The following is an 11,690-nucleotide window of genomic DNA, read 5'->3' as shown; positions in this document are numbered from 1 at the left end:
GAATCCTGGCTTGATCGTAGGGTGAGTGTCTCAACTTTGGTTTTCCCATTGGTGGAATAAAGATAATACCAGCAGCATAGATTTGTGGTGAGGGTGAGAAATAAAAAGCTCCCATTGTTGTCCTTGGTTAGCTTTGCAAGTGCTCAGGGTTCTTCCTTTCTTTCAGTCTCTTTGGAGTTTGTTAAAAATTCTATGTCTTCCTACCCAGGCCTTTGCTAAAGAAGTGGCATCTGTCACTTTCAGCTCTGAGGTGGCCTGACAACCAGTGGAAGGAGAGTGCACAGCACAGAGGATAGACTTCCTGGCTGTTTCTGGTTCTTGAGGGGCAACATTTCACTTGCCAGCATGACCCTGATCATGGAGATAATTCTGCACAACAGGACGGCAATGAACAATCATGCTGATAAACAGATGACTGTGAGTAGTGAAAGATGTTTCCAGAAAAGCATTCTGAATACAGTATTTATGGACTCAAGTTGTTACTGGGATATTTATAGACTTTATGCAAATATAAAGCATATGGTGTGCTCTTCCAAAAATATTCCTTCAAGTAAGCTGTGTACAGTGCTAGCTATGCTGCTCTTTCATCTGAAGATGTTCTCTAGCACATATGTAGGGAATATCACTCCAATTTGCAGAAAATGGGGTTGGACAACTCTCTCTAGGGCACTGTCTCTAGGTAAAAGTCTATACTCTTTGGCTGACATTGCCCTGATCCAGACTCTAGGGCTCATGCAAGGGTGCTGTGTTGTGAAATGTGTGATTGAATTTTTCCTTCTCTTCCTGTTCCTTGACATGTGGAGATCATTATAGGGTATGCAGTAGGAAGCAACAAATACATATTTAAGAACAATCTGAAAGAAGATCCCTTGTGTCTCTAACCTTCAGTTTGTATGGGCAAGCCTGTGTGGGTATACCAGGACATGCTCTGCATCTTGCATCAAGCCACCATTGCCACTGGAAAGATGTGATCTTTGTTTAGAATATGCTCCATGGTAACAGGGATCAGAATCAACACCTCACCAGGGACACATCATGTCCTAAAAACGGTGGTTTCCATACATCATTCAGTTAAACTCGGGGCCAGGGTATTCCAGTGTGAGCAGCACATGGGTGGATTCTACACCAAGAAAGGCAGTTTGAAAACAGAAACCATCTAATGGTCATGCTGAGCAGAGTGGTACCTCTGTTACAGAAGGCTTTTAGACTATCTAATTTTCTTGGACATTAAGAGCAGACATGTGAAAAAAAAAAGAGCAGACATGAATTTGCCTTTTTTGATTATAATACACAAAACACTCAAGGTTTTGAAGTAATGGAGGAGTCTAAATTAATATAAGCCTTTTGGAAAGTAAATTGTGCCAAGCACCACGGAATGGCTCACATTTTAGCATCACATTTTGGCACATTTTAGCATCATAATTTTCTTGAATAACCTACATAGGAACACGGTTTCATGCTAAGGGTGTTATTAACATTGCTATTGTGGAAGTGTGTATGGGAAGACAACAGAGAAATAGTTGGACTATTCAGTACCAAGGAAATCACTCAGAAAACTATCACATAGCCACTAAAATACTATTGTGTGGCTATTAAAATTAGGTTTATTTGAAATTACATACAAATAAACAAGTATTTCTGATTACTATTTTTTGAAAGAAAGATGCAAAATTAGATATATAAGCACAACTACAAAAAATCTATGGCTATAGCACTTCAAATTGGAAAACAGACATTCAAATGACTTATTAGTGGACACTTGGGGAAAAGGTTCAAGCTCACTACTAATGAATGGCATACAAATTTTAAAAGGCAAGTAATTATTTTTCAGCTATTAAGTTAACAAGGATTCAGGAAACAACAATGAAATAAATACTTGGTGTTGGTGAGATACAATGAAGCTAGTGCATTTATTTATTTTGCTTTAGATTATCTAGAAAATAGCATCCTTATTTTTTACAGCCTAACGTTGTTTTGGTATGTATTATATCTGAATAATTTCAAACATATCAATATTGGTTAATTGACATAATGTAAATGGAAAGATATTAGTAAAAATTATTTTATTTGTGGATGGGACAAGAATTGAATAACTGGCTTCTATATTTCTATCAAAAATAGCACCCTTATTGAGATATCGTTCACATACTATACAATTAGTTCACTTAAAGTGTATTATTGTTCAGTAGTTTTTAGTATATTCACACAGTTGTGCACTCATCACAATAAATATTAGAACATTTTTATCAGCTTGAAGAGAAATCTCCTATCTACTAGAAGTTATCCTATCCCCTACTTCCTCCCAGCCATACCAAGCTCTAGGTAATGAATAACCTACTTTCTATTTCTATAGACAGATCTGCATGTATTTCACATAAATGGAATTGTATATGTGATCCCTTGTGCCTGGCTACTTTCATTAGTACAATGTCTTCAAGGTTTATCTGTGTTGTAGTATGTATCAGCATTTCACTCCCTTTTTAAAATCCCCCTCCTTTTTAGTATCAAATAATATTCCATTGTGTGGATATGCCACATTTTACTTATCCATTCATCAGTCCATTAGGTGGACATTTGGGTGGTTTCTACTTTTTGATGATTATGAATAATGCTGCTATGAATGTTGTAGAACTTTTTGTGTGAATCTATGCATTAATTTCTCTTTGGTATATATCTAGCAATAGAATTTGTGAATGAAAAAAAAAAAAAGAATTTGTGAATGATATGGTAACTCCATGTTCAACATTTTTAGGAACTGCCAAACTGTTTTCCAAAACAGTTGAGCCACTTTACATTTTCAACAGTGATGTATGAGAATTCCAATTTCTCCATATCCTCATCATCACTTGTTTTTTCTGTTTTTTATTTTTCTGTATTATAGTGGGAGTAAAATGGTATCTCATTGAAATTTTGATTTGCATTTCCCTAACAGTTTTTATGTACTTATTGGTGCTTTTATTTACTAATGATCCATTTGTGTATTTTTAGAGAAGTGTCCTTTTATGTATATTATATATTCTATGTTAAAATATATTCCTTTTTCATGGAACACCTTGGTGGTCTTTTAAGTGTTGGACTCTTGATATCATCTCAGGTCATGATCTTAGGGTGGTGAGACAGAGCCCCATGTCAGGCTCTGCACTGGGTGTGGAGCCTGCTTAAGATTCTCTCTCTCCTTCTCCCCTTGCCCATCCCCCCACACCTTCTCATTCATGAGCACTGTCCCTCTCTCAAAATAAATAAATAAATAAATAAATAAATAAATAAATAAATAAATAAAGTCCTTTTTCTCATTTTAATTGGGTAGTCTTATATTATTGAATAATGAGAGTTCTTTATATATATTCCAGATAGAAGATCCTCATTGGATACATGATTCACAAAATTTTTTCCCATTCTGTGTGTTGTTATTTCACTTTTTTTCACTATGTCCATATTGTCCTTTGAAGCACAAAATTTTAAAGTTTTGATAAAGTCCAATTTATCTATTTTTTTCTTTTGTTACCTATGCTTTTTTTGGGTCATGTCTAAGAAAGTTTTGCCTAACCTGGGATTATGAACTTTTATGTATATATATTTCTTCTCAGGACTTCATTGTTTTTCTTATCTGTAAATCCATGATCCATTTGAGTTAGTTTTTGTGTATGCTGTGAAAAAGAAGTCTAACTTCATTCTTTTGAATGTGTATATCCAGTTGACCCAGCATCATTCGAAAGACTTGAATTGAATCGTCCTGACATCATTGTAAAGAATCAATTAACTGTAAATGTAGTAAGTTTTTTTAAATAGGAAAGTGAGTTCTACAACGTTCTTTTTTTCAAGAATGGGTCCCTTGAATTTTAGGATCAGCTTATCAACTTCTGCAAAAAAGTGAGCTGGAATTTTAAAAGAGATATCATTGAATCTTAAATCAATTTGGGGAGTATTACCATTGTAATAACATATCTTCAGATCCATGAATGTGGGATATCTTTCCATGTATTTAGATTTTCTTTAAGGTTTTTCTATGTCTTCTAGTTTTCAGAGTAAACATTTTGTACTTAAATACATTTATTTGTTAAATCTATTCCTATGTTTTCTTTTTGAGACTATTGTTAATTGGATTTTCTTAATTTCATTTTTTGGATTGTTCATTGCCAGTATATAGAATCACGACTGATTTTTGTAAATTGATGTTATATCTTGCAACCTTGGTAAACTTATTTTATTGTTCTATAGATTTGTTGGGAGGAGTTTCCTTAGGATTTTCTGTATATAAAATTATGTCATCTGAAAATAGAAGTAGTTTTATTTCTTCCTTTCCAATATAGATACCCTTCCTTCCTTCCTTCCTTCCTTCCTTCCTTCCTTCCTTCCTTCCTTCCTTCCTTCCTTCCTTCCTTCCCTCCTTTCTTCCTTCTTTCCTTTCTCATTGCCTTAGCTAGACCTTTAACACAATGTTGAATAGAAGTGGTGACAATACATATCTTTGTCTTGTTCCTGATCTTAGAAGGAAAACATTTTGTCTTTTACTATTAAATATTAGCTGTGGCTTTTCAAAAAATTAATGTCCATTATCAGGTTGAGGAGATTCAATTCTATTGCTACGTGGTGAGTGGTTTTATCATGAAAGGGTGTGGGAGTTTTGCCAAATGCTTTTTTCTTTATGTATTGATATGATCATGTGGCTTTTGTCCTTTATTCTATTGATATGTATGTTACATGAACTGATTTTTATTTGTGAGACCAGCCTTGCATTCCTAGAATAAATCCCACTTAGTCATGGTGTATAATCTTTAAAGATGTGGTGGGATTCAGTTTTCTAGGTTTTATTGAGAATTTTTATGTTTATATTCTTACAAGGATTTGGCCTATTATTTCCTTTTACTATAATAATTTTCTATGGTTTGGGTACTATGGTAATATTGCCTCATAGGATGACTTGGTAAGTATACTGTTCTCCTATATTTTTGGGAAGATTTTGTGAAGAACTGGTCATTTTTTCTTTAAATGCTTGATAAAATGCACCAGTGAAACTGTGTAACTTGGGCTTAACTTAGGGGAACTTTTTAAAATTACTAATTTGATCACTGGTTATAGGTATATTCAGAGGTTCTATTTCTTCTTTTCAGTTTCAATATTTTGTGTCTGTCTAAGAGTTTGTTATTTCAACTAATTTATCTACTTTATTGGTATAATACTGTGTATAGTATTCTCTTACAGTCCTTTTTATTTCTTCTAAAGTTGTTAGTAATGTCCCTACTTTTATTCCTGATTTTTGTAATTTGAGTCTTCTCTTTATTTTTTTCCTCCTGGTCAGTTTAATTAAACTTTCATCAATTTTGTTGTTTTTCAAAGGTCTAACTTTTGGTTTTGCTTATTTTCTTATTCACTATTCCATTAACTTCTCTAACCTTTATTGTTTCTTTCTTTATACTTGCTTTAGATTTAGTTTGCTCTTTTTCAAGTGTCTTAAGGTGTAAGGTTAGGTTACTAATTTGAAGTCCTTAACAATGTACATTTACAGCTATAATTTCTCATATGAGCCTACTTTGTATCATTTATAAGCTTTAGAAGATTGTATTTTCATTTCATTTATGTCAGAACATTTTACAACTCCCCTTTGATTGCTTCTTTGATACACAGGTTATTCAAGAATGTGCTACTTAAATTTCCATGTGTTTATGAATTTTCCAAATTTCCTAATGTTACTGATTTCCAATTTCAATCCATTATGGTGGGATTGAAATAATTTAAATTATATAATTTAATACTGAGGCTTGTTTTCTAGCTTCAAACATGATCTGGAGATGTTGCTTGTATCCTTGAGAAGAATCTCTTATTTTGTTATGCAGATGTCTATTAGTTGGTTTTCAGTGTGGTTAATTTATATTAATTCCTTATTAATATTCTGCCGAATTGTTCTATCCATTATGGAAAGTTTGGTATTGGAGTCTATCATTATTAAATTATCAATTTTTTCTTTTGCAATTTTATAATTTTTTTTCATGTATTTTAGGGCATTGTTGTTAGGTACATACATGTTTATAATTGGTATATATTTTATATATACATATATTGTATGGTAAAGAATTTGGCTTTGCCTAAAGATATGTCTGGTCTTTGCTTTAAGCTTCTGGGAAGTAATCTATGTCAAATTTAATAGAATTGTCTGTGTTTATTTTTATTTATTTTTACTTTTTTAAAGATTTTATTTAATTATTCATGAGATACACACACAGAGAGAGAGAGAGAGAGAGAGAGATTGAGAGGCAGAGACACAGGCAGATGGAGAAGCAGGCTCCATGCAGGGAGCCCGACGGGGGACTTGATCCTGGGTCTCCAGGATTATGCCCCAGGCCGAAGGCAGGCGCCAAATGGCAGAGCCACCTGGGCCGCCCTTGTCTTTGTTTAGGTTGAGAACTGGCCACTCCACATCTTAGTATGGGGCTGGCCACATATGATAATCTTAGAGTAGTGGCCAGCCATATCAGGAAGACTAATTATGTGATATAATGTGGGAGGTTGAGTCATCTGTTATCAGTAATTTTGGACACTAATTTAGGTCATATGGGCAATCAGTAAGTCAATCATGCTTACCATTATGGACTCCCAATAAAATTTCTGGAAACTGAGATGAACTACTGAGCTTCCCTGATGGGCATTAGTTTGTACATATTGTTACACATTGATGCTGGCAGATTAACACATTGACTCCACAGGGGAAGGGCACCAGAAGCTTTGCATTTGGGATACTTTCAGGTTCTGTCTTATATGTCTCTTCCATTGGCTGCTTTTAATCTGTATCCTTTCCCTGCAATCAATCATAATTGTGAGCATAATAGCTTTCAGTGAGTTTTATGAGTCCTTGTGAATTTTCAAAACTGAGAGTGGTTTTGGCAACCCTGGAAATTTGCAGTTGGTGTCAGGGTGGGGGCAGTCTTGTGTAGGATGTTCCCTCAAGCTTTGTAGTTTGGCTAATTCTAGGTATATATGCCCAATACCAAAATCTCTGTGATTTGATTGTATATTTTATAATTTATTATTGTTATTGATATAGTGGGATTTACATCTTTTTGTTTTTGTTTCCTGTCTTATGTATTTCTGTTTTTTGTATTCCTCCTTTACTGCTATCCTTTGTATTAAGTGAATATATTGTAATGTAAAATTCTAATTACTTTTATTTTATTTTTTCCACTATGTAGTTGTTCTAGGGGCCATCATATACATCTTATAGAATTCACTTCAGATATATCAAAACTTATTCAACTTATTCAAGACTTATTCAACTTATTCAACTGAAAAATCATATCTATCTATTATCCATCTATCTATCTACCTACCTACCTTCCCTCTTCCTCTCTTTTGTGCTATTATTGTTATATATTATCTTAATATATGTTAAAAAGTTGAAAATACATTTTTGTTACTTTATATAATTTTAAGTCTTTTAAAGATGCTGAGAGAAGTAAAGGGGACAGGCATATAGTTGTAGTTGGTTATATTAACTTTCTTATTTACCATTTCTGGTTTTCTTCCTTTATTTCTGAGGATTGGGCTTACCGCCTCATGTCCTTTCCTTACTCCAGTACAACCTTGCTCCTACTCATCTTCTCTGTGCTATTTTCAAGCATAACTACATTTATGTATGTTATAGACTCAACAATCTAATTATATACACATCTTTTTGTAAGATTTATTTGAAGTCATTCAGTAGAAGAAAAAAGAAATATACATTCATGCCATCTTTTATGATTTCATGATTTAACAGTGCTTTTTGTTTTTTATGTGCATTTGAATAATCACTTGCTTTCAGCATGCAAAACTTCCTTCAGTATTTCTTATAAGGTGTGTTTGTTAGCAACAAATTTTTTTGTTTTTATTTATTTAGGAATATCTTTATTTTACCTTCATTTTTGAGAGATAGTTTTGCCAGATATAAGATTCATGATTGGTAATTTTTCTTTTGTCTTTTATTACATTCTATATGGTATCCCATTGCCTTATGGCTTTCATTATTTCTGATGATAAATTATTTTTAATGTTAAAGCTGTTCCCACTGTGGTTTGGATTTTACTGTGGTTCCCATGTTAAGTGATAAGTACTTTTCCTGTTGTTTTCAAGATTTTCCCTTTGCCTTTCCACAGTTTTCTATGATGTGGCTGAATTTGGATAACTTTCTATTTATCCTACTTGGAATTCTCTAAACTTCTTGGATGGGTAGATTATCTTTTCTTCAAATCTGGAAAGTTTTGAACCCACTACACCTTCAAACATTTGTTGTTCATTTCTCTCTTCGACCTTTCTTATTATCATTATGTGTATGTCAGTGTGCTTAGTGCAGTCCCACATTTCTCTGAAGGGTTCTCTATTTCCATTTATTCTTTTTTAATCTGTTCTTTGAATTTCACAATCCTAATTTATTTATTTATTTTTTAAAAATAATAAATTTATTTTTTATTGGTGTTCAATTTGCCAACATACAGAATAACACCCAGTGTTCATCCCGTCAAGTGCCCCCCTCAGTGCCTGTCACCCATTGACCCCCATCCCCCACCCTCCTCCGCTTCCACCACCCCTAGTTCGTTTCCCAGAGTTAGGAGTCTTTATGTTCTGTCTCCCTTTCTGATATTTCCTACCCATTTCTTCTCCCTTCCCTTCTATTCCCTTTCACTATTATTTATATTCCCCAAATGAATGAGACCATATAATGTTTGTCCTTCTTCAATTGACTTATTTCACTCAGCATAATACCCTCCAGTTCCATCCACGTTGAAGAAAATGGTGGGTATTTGCCATTTCTAATGGCTGAGTAATATTCCATTGTGTACATAAACCACATCTTCTATATCCATTATCTTTTGATGGACACTGAGGCTCCTTCCACAGTTTGGCTATTGTGGCCATTGCTGCTATAAACATGGAGGTGCAGGTGTCCCGGGGTTTCATTGCATCTGTATCTTTGGGATAAATCCCCAACAGTGCAATTGCTGGGTCGTAGGGCAGGTCTATTTTTAAGTCTTTGAGGAACCTCCACACAGTTTTCCAGAGTGGCTGCACCAGTTCACATTCCCACCAACAGTGTAAGAGGGTTCCCTTTTCTCCACATCCTCTCTAACATTTGTTGATTCCTGCCTTGTTAATGTTCTCCATTCTCACTGGTGTGAGGTGGTATCTCATTGTGGTTTTGATTTTTTTCCCTGATGGCGAGTGATGCAGAGCATTTTCTCATGTGCATGTTGGCCATGTCTATGTCTTCCTCCGTGAGATTTCTCTTCATGTCTTTTGCCCATTTCATGATTGGATTGTTTGTTTCTTTGGTGTTGAGTTTAAGAAGTTCTTTATAGATCTTGGAAACTAGCCCTTTATCTGATACGTCATTTGCAAATATCTTCTCCCATTCTGTAGGTTGTCTTTGAGTTTTGTTGACTGTATCCTTTGCTGTGCAAAAGCTTCTTATCCTGATGAAGTCCCAATAGTTCATTTTTGCTTTTGTTTCTTTTGCCTTCGTGGATGTATCTTGCAAGAAGTTACTGTGGCCAAGTTAAAAAATGGTGTTGCCTGTGTTCTCCTCTAGGATTTTGATGGAATCTTGTCTCACATTTAGATCTTTCATCCATTTTGAGTTTATCTTTGTGTATGGTGCAAGAGAGTGGTCTAGTTTCATTCTTCTGCATGTGGATGTCCAATTTTCCCAGCACCATCTATTGAAGAGACTGTCTTTCTTCCAGTGGATAGTCTTTCCTCCTTTATCGAATATTAGTTGACCATAGAGTTGAGGGCCCATTTCTGGATTCTCTATTCTGTTCCACTGATCTATGTGTCTGTTTTTGTGCCAGTACCACACTGTCTTGATGACCACAGCTTTGTAGTACAACCTGAAATCTGGCATTGTGATGCCAATCCTAATTGATTTAATTTCAAGTTTGTTGATTCTTTCTTCTGTCATTTTAAATATACTTTGGAGTACCTCTAATAAATATTTCAATTTTATTATTGTACTTTTAACTTCATAATTTCCTTTAGGTCTTTTAAAAAATAATTTCTATCTTTTTAAAAAAAAAAGGATTATTTAGGGGATCCCTGGGTGGCACAGCGGTTTAGCGCCTGCCTTTGGCCCAGGGCGCAATCCTGGAGACCCGAGATCGAATCCCACATTGGGCTCCCGGTGCATGGAGCCTGCTTCTCCCTCTCTCTCTGCCTGTGTCTCTGCCTCTCTCTCTATGTGTGACTTTCATAAATAAATAAATAAATAAATAAATAAATAAAAATTTTTAAAAAAGATTATTTATTTATTTACTTATTTATCTATTCATGAGAAACAGAGAGAGATTGAGGCAGAGACATAGGCAGAGGGAGAAGGAGGCTCCTTGCAGGGACTCCAATGTGAGACTCGATCCTGGGATTCTAGGATCCTGCCCTGAGCCAAAGGCAGATGCTCAACCACTGAGCCACCCAGGCGTCCCATGTTTTCTATCTTTTTATCAATATTTTCTTTTTCTTTTTTTTTTTTTTTATCAATATTTTCTATTTGATGAGGTGCTGTCATCATACCTTTATTTACTTCTTTGTCATTTCTTTTAGTCCTTTGAACATTTTATAATGGTCTATTTGAAATCTTTGTTAAATCTGAATCTTAGCCTTTGGGACAATTTTTGAGCTAGTCTTTAAGGTTCGTTCTGACCCCACTTAGCTGTCTCTTTTCCCGGTTCTCTCTGGCAAACTGGCTGGCCTACTATTTATCTTGCTCTTTTTGTGGAGCTACCAGACTCCTCTTAATTGCCTATCACCAAAATCTCCATTGTTTTCGAGTGCACTAGGCTTAAACTACCCCATACTCCTTAAATAAACTAAGTTCCCTTGAGAGACTTCAGAGGTCTCTCTTATTGTGGCCTATCTTTCCCTCTGCTACTGCTTTACAGCTGGGGGCTGGGATAATAGCCCACTTCTCTCAGAGGGACAGCCCTGGTTTACATTCAGGTGGTGGGGTGGGGTTGTGCCTTCTGAATTTCTTGGCTATCACCTCCAGGAGGGCGTAGACTCTCTTTCCTATAAGTGAACTGGAATGAGGGGAACTGGGAACTGTTATCTTGGCCTGCTTCACCTATGGCAGAGTCTATCCTACAAGGGGGGCTGGGTTAGGGGAGGAAACTTCTGATCTCTTGGATGCACTTGCCTTGAATTTAGGCTTTGCAATACAGGTAATATATTTCTGATCAGTAGCTGGGAGTAAAAGGAACCCCATATCCTTGACCACACCTACTCAGAAGGGAGCTACTGATGGGCTGGCCGATAGAGATAAGAGGGGAGAGAACAGTTTCGGGCTCAGGAGTCACAGATCCGTTTTTACAGAGATTTCATAGATCTTCTTGCATAAATGTTTCTTCATTTGCTGTATGCTCTTGGAACACTTACCACTGATTTAACATTTATTTTCTTTTGTTTTAAACCAGTGATGGTTATTTTACTGGGAAGCGAGTTCATGGAACTCCTCTCACCTCAATTCAGGAAGTGCAGTCCCTGAGGCCAGTAATTTTTAACCCTGCTAGTAAGATTCAGGAATGTAGCTTGACAATATATGTCAAGGGCCTCAATGAAGTTCATGCCTTTGATCTAGTAATTAGACTTCTAGGAACTTAGACTAAAGAATTAATTAGAAATGCAAAGATTTGCGAATAAAGTTATAATTATTTTCGATGGAGAAAAATTAG

The 11,690-nt window shown here is 35.3% G+C and overlaps 1 long non-coding RNA gene across 1 annotated transcript in view; it reads left to right on the top strand.

The window, feature by feature from the left end:
- Positions 1-211: 211 nt before the first annotated feature.
- The window catches only part of LOC125753031 (uncharacterized), a 72,816-nt gene continuing 61,337 nt past the window's right edge, over positions 212-11,690 (top strand). Inside the window, exon 1 of the long non-coding RNA XR_007403858.1 lies at positions 212-417. This is a non-coding gene — a long non-coding RNA (uncharacterized LOC125753031). The remainder of the gene's footprint in view (positions 418-11,690) is intronic.

Source organism: Canis lupus, chromosome 19 (assembly GCF_003254725.2).
Source record: "Canis lupus dingo isolate Sandy chromosome 19, ASM325472v2, whole genome shotgun sequence".
Lineage (NCBI taxonomy): Eukaryota > Metazoa > Chordata > Mammalia > Carnivora > Canidae > Canis > Canis lupus.
Note: the sequence above shows the minus strand (reverse complement) of the source record. Positions and strands in the feature narration are given on the sequence as shown.